Source organism: Heterocephalus glaber, unplaced genomic scaffold (genome assembly GCF_053883595.1).
Source record: "Heterocephalus glaber isolate CG9 unplaced genomic scaffold, H.glaber_assembly_v1.0 deba00001481, whole genome shotgun sequence".
In the NCBI taxonomy this organism is placed as follows: domain Eukaryota; kingdom Metazoa; phylum Chordata; class Mammalia; order Rodentia; family Bathyergidae; genus Heterocephalus; species Heterocephalus glaber.
In genome coordinates, this window is record NW_028258317.1 from 62,088,104 (window position 1) to 62,096,249 (window position 8,146).

At 35.5% G+C, this 8,146-nt stretch overlaps 1 pseudogene; it reads left to right on the forward strand.

Moving 5' to 3' along the window:
- The first annotated feature begins 7,292 nt into the window (after positions 1-7,292).
- On the forward strand, positions 7,293-7,459 carry LOC147825991 (U2 spliceosomal RNA; annotated as a pseudogene).
- The last annotated feature ends 687 nt before the right edge of the window (positions 7,460-8,146 follow it).

An 8,146-nucleotide genomic window follows, 5' to 3' on the forward strand; every position in this document is an offset into this window, starting at 1 on the left:
AACTGACACATGAAGTTAAACTTCACAATTACCTTTTGATATCTTTCCTTTATTATAAAAATAATAAATGCTAATTGAAAAAACACTTCATAAAGGCCTGAGGCTTAATCCTTAATCTATAATCTAGGAAAATATATATGTATAGATTTATGGACATTTGCTATATACGCTAATATTATAATTATATTAATTTTGTATTTATTTTACATCATGAAATCACACTGTAGATGTCTTATACCCTGCTTTTCAGAATAATAATACAGTGTGGACATCTTCCCTTACCAATAAATTTATCTTGTCACTGCCTAGGGAATATAGTATTAAATAGATTAAATAATTTATTTGGACAATCTGCTATGATCAAAAATTTGGGCTGCTTCCAGTTTGTCATTATAAACATGTTAGAACATTTATCCATACATGCCACATCTCCTTTCTCTTTTTCTCATTCATGCTGGTGCTTTTCTTATGGATAATACTTTCCTATATAGTTTCTTATATTCAATTAAAGCAGAATAAGATAAAATCTCATCTAATTTCTCCATGAAACATGCCCATTTCTTTCTCCTTATTGGGCTCTCTCTCCTTGAAATTATATGGCCATTTCCCCCACACATTTCAGTATATATATATATATATATGTGTATATATGTGTATATATATACACATATATGTATATATATACATATACATATTATATATATATATATATATATATATATATATATATATGGTCTTCAATTATTCACAGTTTTATGTATTTTACTTTTGTGACCTATTAGGCAAGAGGTGGGTTTCCTCTATAACCTTCATTCGCTCAAGTCCATTACCTATGACAAACCTTATCCTCTCTTTGAAGATCTTCAGCTCTCATCTATGGGAGTTCTTGGTGTGTGTGTGGTGAGACAGGAACCTAGGCAGAAAGATTTAGAAGGTTTGTTTTAGTTTATTTTACATGTAAGGCTATCATGACACCCCAACTCCTAGAATGAATTTACCAAGGATCTTATGCCAAAGTAATTTTCATCACAAGTGACATCTGTACAAGCAGCTCATGCTTATGAGTGTAGTAGGATCATGAGGTACCACACACGAGAAGGGTCACAGAGGATAAAAATGGAACATTTAACAAGGAAATGGGGTAGGGAAGCAGAAATGCATTAGACAAGACAAATGTATAATTAGAGTAGCAGCTGGAAGTAGAGAGGGTTGGATTTTAGTGCTTACTTCGCCTGTGCTCATTTCAGAAGGTCTAATTATTGGTCTTTCACAGGTCTCAGTTTGTAATATTGAGGTAGTATTACTGACCTGCCCATATCTGGTTATTTAACAAATAATCTTCATAAACTATAAACTCTGCAAATTTGTGGTAGGTGACATTTTCCAAAGGTGACTGTAGCATCTCCTTTCCCATATGATTTTTGTCAATGTGACCTTGTATCAGTGCATTTGGACTGCTCTAACAAACTATCATAGAGTAGGTGACTTACAGATAACTGTAATTTATTTCTGAAAGTTTTGGAGGCTGGGAAGTCCAGGATTAAGCTTCTGGCAGATGAGGTATCTGGAAACGTGCCACTTCCTGATTCATTGGCAGCCATCTTCTCTTTGTGTCCTCACATGGTAGAAGAGGCAAAAGACCTCTCTGGGGTCTCTTCAGTGGCAGCATTAATCCCATTCATGAGGGCTTCATCCCTATGACCTGATCATTTTCCAAAGTTTCCTCCTAGCAATGCCATCATATTGGGCATAGGACCTAGTGTATGAATTGGTGTGTGTGTGGGGCGGGCACATTCAGTCTGTTATCCATCATGTTGTAGAGTCTGTGAGTCTGGATGGGATTATGACCACTTAAAACAACAGAACATGGTGGAAGTGATGCTCTGGAACTTTTAAGGCCAGGCCATGCAGATTCTAGTTTATTTTCACTACCATGCAGACTGTACCACCCTGCCTTGCTTTTAGGAAGCACTGGCCACATTGAGAGGTCATGTGTAGGTGCTTTTAGGTGATTTCAACCCTTGCCACAATGGCCATTCTAGTCTTCTCAACGAATCCTCTGCATATCATTAAGTACAGGCAACTTGGGGCCAAATCCAGGTTCTTGATCCAGAGAATTGTGGGCCATGATGAAATGATCATTGCTTTATTACTGAAAGTTTGGGGTAATTCATTTTGAAGTAAATATAACCAAAAAATTTAAGATACAATAGGCTGACGATGGGTTATTCATTGACACTCTAATTTCATTTGATTTAATTTCTAACACAAAGGAAAGGTGAGTTAGTTGGAAGCTATAGTTAGAAATTGAAAAGGAGATCTGAGATCATCAGTACAGTTTCAAAAGTAAAGTATCAGGACTGAGAATGTCTGCTGGTGTCACTTAGTCTATAACAAACAATAGAGCCCCTTGCGCAGCATCACCCCAGATGGTCAAGTACATCTGGGTTATGTGTCTTGTCCTCTAAAACTGAACCTAGGAGAGATGCAGGCTGCTCTCACCCCCAAGCACTTCTCTTTGCCTTTGCCGCCAGGCCATCATTGTGAGCCAGCACACACAAACTGTTGCCCTGATGCAGAGCAGCTGTCTAATTACAATTTTGTTATTATTAATTACAGAGTAGAAAATCATTTGTAATTAGCTCAGCCTAAATCATAGTTTAAACAGCCAAAAATTACATTACAAACTAAAGTGTAATTAAAGCACTACACTAAAGTGTTTATTTAAACCCAGTTTAGTTACTTGCAAATTTTTCAATCAGCTTCTCAGGCTCATACACAGATTTAATTAGTCTCCAGTACTGACAGTTTAGTGCATTTATTCATTAAGCATCAATATTGCTGAACAAATGTAAATAAAATATAGACAGAGATGCTTTAAAGGGGCAGTCACAGAAACATCTGGGTGAGATAATGAGGCTGGGAGAGATGTGAATGTTAATGAGTCTCCCAAGCTGCTACAAGAGCTCCAGCTCTGGGAAGCCCAGCTCTCAGCACTGTGTTAACTTGCAATTTAGGTTTCTGCTGCAGGTCGACTGGAATGGTCCTGTGGAAGTCAATTTAATTTGATTCTTGTCATTGCACTAGGGTAGATCTTAGGTGCCACTCAACAGAATTCTGGACGAAGATACAAGAGAACATCCCCCTCTGCCAACCTTGGGGGCTCTACAAATCTTCTTAAGAGACAGAAGAGCTCCTAAAGGGATTTTCAGGGAGAAGTAGCTTCTTTCTTGAAGGGCTTAGAGAAAGTGATCTCTCTTGTGATGAGTATCATGCACATTCCAAAGAGCAACTTTTCTATTCAAGGACTATTGTTGGGAAAACCTCCTTGCCATGCATGCAAAAATGCCTGAACATACTTCTAAATGAGCTCCAGATGCTTGAGAGTCCTCGTCAGCGAGGCTGGGCACTTGCGTCAGAACTGTCTTTTCTCAGGGCAGTCTGTAGCTCTCTTTGAAGTGCATTGAGAATCACCCTCATGACTTCTTGCTGGATTTCCTCAATAGTCTCCGAACACATCTTCCTTTTTCCAGTTTTGTGCCTTCACCATCTTATTTTTCCAACTTATTAGCAGAATTCTCTAAGAATGTAAGCCTCTTTATGTCATTCCTCTGCCTACAACTTTTGGATAGCATTTCACTCTCTCTTATGCTCCAAAGCTGTGCTAGTCCCCCTCAAAAGCATGCCCCTGATGATTTAATTTCTTTTATCTAGGTACCACCTCCTGAAGTTTCTACTGTCTTCAAGTATTCAACACATGGGCCTTGAGGGACATTTGAGACCCAAACTGTAACAAAAGCTGCAACTTTTAATGTGAAGCTTTCTGTGATCTGGCCGACCTCTACTTCTGTATCATTATTTTATCTTAGGACTTCCTCTTTTACGCACTAACTCTTTAGGTTTCCCTGACAACATCAAGTCCTTTTGTCTCTATCCTCTTGCAAGTGTAATAAGTAAACTGGATTCCTTGCACCTTTCCTATGCATCATTCAAAAATCAGCTCTGGCCATTCTTGTCTGGAAATCTTTCTTGCTACTCTTATTCTATTCCTTAATTTATGGTACTACAAAAATCATTTATTATTAATCTTGGTGTCCCTGGGACCTTACATGATCTTTATCATGTCCCCAATGCTAAGTATCTGATGAATGAAATCAACATTATTTTGAGTAGTACTGATGATTGACATTTTTTACTTTTCTGAAGGTAGATGAAATTTTTAGAAACAGCCATCCTTATTTGAAAATAAGTTCAATAAATGGCACTGATGGATAGTTGTATCAAATGTTTTTTGGTTAAGAGAATAATCTATAGATAAAGTAAGTAGATTTTAAAGAATAACCTAGCTGTGGATTAATTATTTTGGAAAAATATCTCGAGGATAACATTATGAGAATAAGAATGCTAATTTGGTTATGTTATCTTAAATATTTATTGAAATCAGTCTGAAGATTTTATAGTTCCCTGTGTCATTTTTTGCCACAGTTAAATATAGTACTGTTATTAGACAAAAATATTGTGAAGAATTTTGCTATAAAAATAACAACAAAAGTCATGAGCACAGTGAGGAATTAGATGTTCCTTGGTGGATACAACTTTTATTCTTACCTGTTACAGGCAATTTACTTATTCCTCTGTGGCTCAATTTCTCTACCTCCTAAATGAACATTATTATTATTATTATCCTTATATTTGCCTTGTAGACTGTGATGAGAATTAAAACAGTTAATATATATATTGTACTTTAACATATTACATGTGCTACATAATAGTTTGAAAATATTATTTTTGTCCAGTTAATACTATTTACTTTCTTACTGAAATACCTAGGAATCAACCTAACAAAAGAAACCAAAGACCTCATCTCTGAAAACTATTGAAATCTGAAAAGAGAGATTGAAGACGATATCAGAAAATGGAAAGACGTCCCTTGCTCCTGGGTAGGAAGAATCAACATAGTGAAAATGGCCATACTTCCAAAACTGCTATGTAGATTCAATGCAATCCCAAATGAAATCCCAGCATCATACTTCACAGACCTTGAGAAAACAATCCAAAAATTCATTTGGAACAAGAAGAGACCTAGAATAGCAAAAGCAATTCTAGGCAACAGAGATATGGCAGGGGGTATCACAATACCCAACTTGAAACTATACTACAAAGCTACTGTGAAAAAAACATAGTACTGGCAAAGAAACAGGCCTGAGGAACAGTGGAACAGATTAGAAGATGCAGAAACTACTCCAGACACACTCAGCCACCTCATCTTTGACAAAAGGGCTAAACACCCTCACTGGAGGAAAGATAGCCTCTTCAATAAATGGTGCTGGAAAAATTGGGTTTCAACTTGCCAAAGATTAAAACTAGACCTGTATCTCTCACCATGCACTAAACTAAAATCTAAATGGATTAAAGAACTAAATATTAAAACAGAAATGCTGAACTGGCTGGAGCAGAGGTTAGGCAGAACTCTTGATGACATTGGTATAGGAAAAGATTTTATGAACAAAACCTCAGTTGCCCATAAACTAGCACAATCAACAAGTGAGATCACTTCTTATTGCAAAGCTTCTGCACAGCAAGAGAAACCACCAACAGTGTGAAGTGACAACCCATAATGTAGGAAAAAATTTTCACCTGCTGTTTCTCAGACAAAGGTCTACTATGTTGAATCTATAAAGAACTTAAAAAAAATCTGACCTCCTGTATTTAAAGACCCAATCCAAAAATGGGCATCTGAAATGAACAAACATTTCTCAAAGAAGTAGAAACAGCAAATAAACATATGCAAAAGTGTTCAACATCACTGTTCATTCAAGAGATGCAAATGAAAATAACACTGAGATTCCACTTCACTCTAGAAAGAGTGGCTGCTATCATGAAATCAACCAATAACAAATGCTGGCAGGACTTTGGGGAAAGAGGAATACTGCTCCACTGCTGGTGGGAGTGTAGACTGGTGCAACCATTGCGGAAATCAGTATGGAGATACCTGAAAGAACTAGGACTGGAAGTCCCATTTGACCCCACTATTCCCCTGCTGGGGATCTTCCCCAAAGAATTAAAATAATCATACCACAGTGATATATGTGCACCCATGTTCATAGCTGCACAATTTGTAATATCTTAAACTTGGAAGTGGCCCAATTGCCCATGAACTGGAGACTGGATAAAGAAAATGTAGTTTTCAGGCTGGGGATTTAGCTCAGTGGTTCTGCTGCCTGCCTCGGAAGGTTCCAAGTTCAATCCTTGGTACAAAAAAAAAATGTAGTTTTTTAATAAAATGGAATACTACTCAGCCATAAGAAATGAGAAATTAGAGACATTTATAGCTAAATGGATGCACATTGAGGTGATACTCAAGTGAAATAAATAGGACACACATGTGGAAATACTGAATAATTTCTCTAGTGTGAGAAACTGAAAGTGTAAATAAGAACTAAAAGGTATAATAGATAACGTGAAGTAGGAAGAAAAGGGGCAAAGGGGAAGGGGAAGTGGGAGGGGTGGGAGAAAGGAAAGAAGGGAATGGAATTAATATGAGAGAATGAAAAAATGGAGACAAAGTCTTTGTAAATAGGGAGGGATGGAGGGGTTGAAGGGAGGGCAGGGGAATGGGGAAAAAATAAGAACCAAGAGGGATTATGTAAAGGTGCAAATTTCCAATGATGAATGTCATTATATCGTATACCTTAAATGTAACAATAAAAGTAATTTAAAAATGCTATTTGCTTTCTTAACCAATATGTCAAATTTTATATATAGCAAAGTGACATGATTTTTAAAAATATTAATATATGGAAATGAAACAATTTCATGTTAACAGAGTGAAAATGAGGGGAGTGTCCCTTACATCTTGGTATTTGTCTACTTATTTTGGTTATCATTTGGTTCACAGAATTCATTCTATTAGATGAGAAATTGATAATATACCATCATATATATGATAGTTCCTACTGAATACTGACATACTCAAGAAGTAACAATGACCCTCTAAAACTGATGTGAGCCATGTAAATCTGCTTAAAACCAGTGAAAAGATCAAGAGTTTAGTTGCAAATTGTGTGATTATATCTCTTCAAAAATAAACAGTCCACAAGAGCATTGGAATTCCTGGTATGAAATTATGAAACATTCAAATTTTGAGAATTTACAGTATATTTGACAAGTAAAGAAAGAATCTATCATATCTCCACTAATCAGCCATCTTTTATTTTCTTACCTTTCAATATTCATTTTATAGAATGACTTCTAGAATCATTTACTGATCTAGATCTAGAATGTTTGTTCTTATCGCTTCTCAGCCTTTTGGCTAAGATCAAGTGTAGAATGTTTGTTCTTATTTGAAATCAAAACTAACATTCCTAATAAGTTAAATATCTGCACAGAATTGCTCTTGTGAGAATAGTCTTTGATATCATGCCAATGGACTAGATTGAGGAATGTTATCACAAACAATTCCATGATACTTGTTACTCCAGTTATTGTAAAAACAATATGTCCATTATACAACTTCACAACTTTCTTATAAGAATCAATGAGAGAAATTTCTTTTTGCATTTTGCATTTTTCTGCTTATTTGAAACTGGATTTGATTTCTTCTTTGTACAGATGTCTAGAAAATCCAGAGCCAAATTCATGACCACCTTTTAGCAAAAAAATAGTGTTTTGCAATATACAGTTCATATTTCACATATTAGTTTTATAACTTCTCTCTCACTCTAATTTCTCATTTAATACTAAATGTACTTTAAAACAACATATTAATATTGAAATAATATAGAATATATAATTATATATTTATAAATCCACTTTACATGTATTTTAGAACAGGTAAAATAAAAAGAAAAATAGGAAAGTTAGGAAATAAAGGAAGAAAGAGAGAAAAGATAAATAAAGGGAAAGAAAAAAGTTTTAAATACTTTGAAATATCCAAACTGTAAAGTCTCAGATGATCAGATTTCTTAGGAACAAAGCAAATAAATTACATTCCTCTACAGAGTAGGATACTGCTAACAATGTGTGGTAATTTTACCTGTTCATATGTGAACGCTTTCACCTAATTTTATTCCCAGGCAAGTTGCAAAACATTTTGACTTTGCTATCATGAGAAGGAGTCATTCAGTGGATTGGTAACATTCACCCC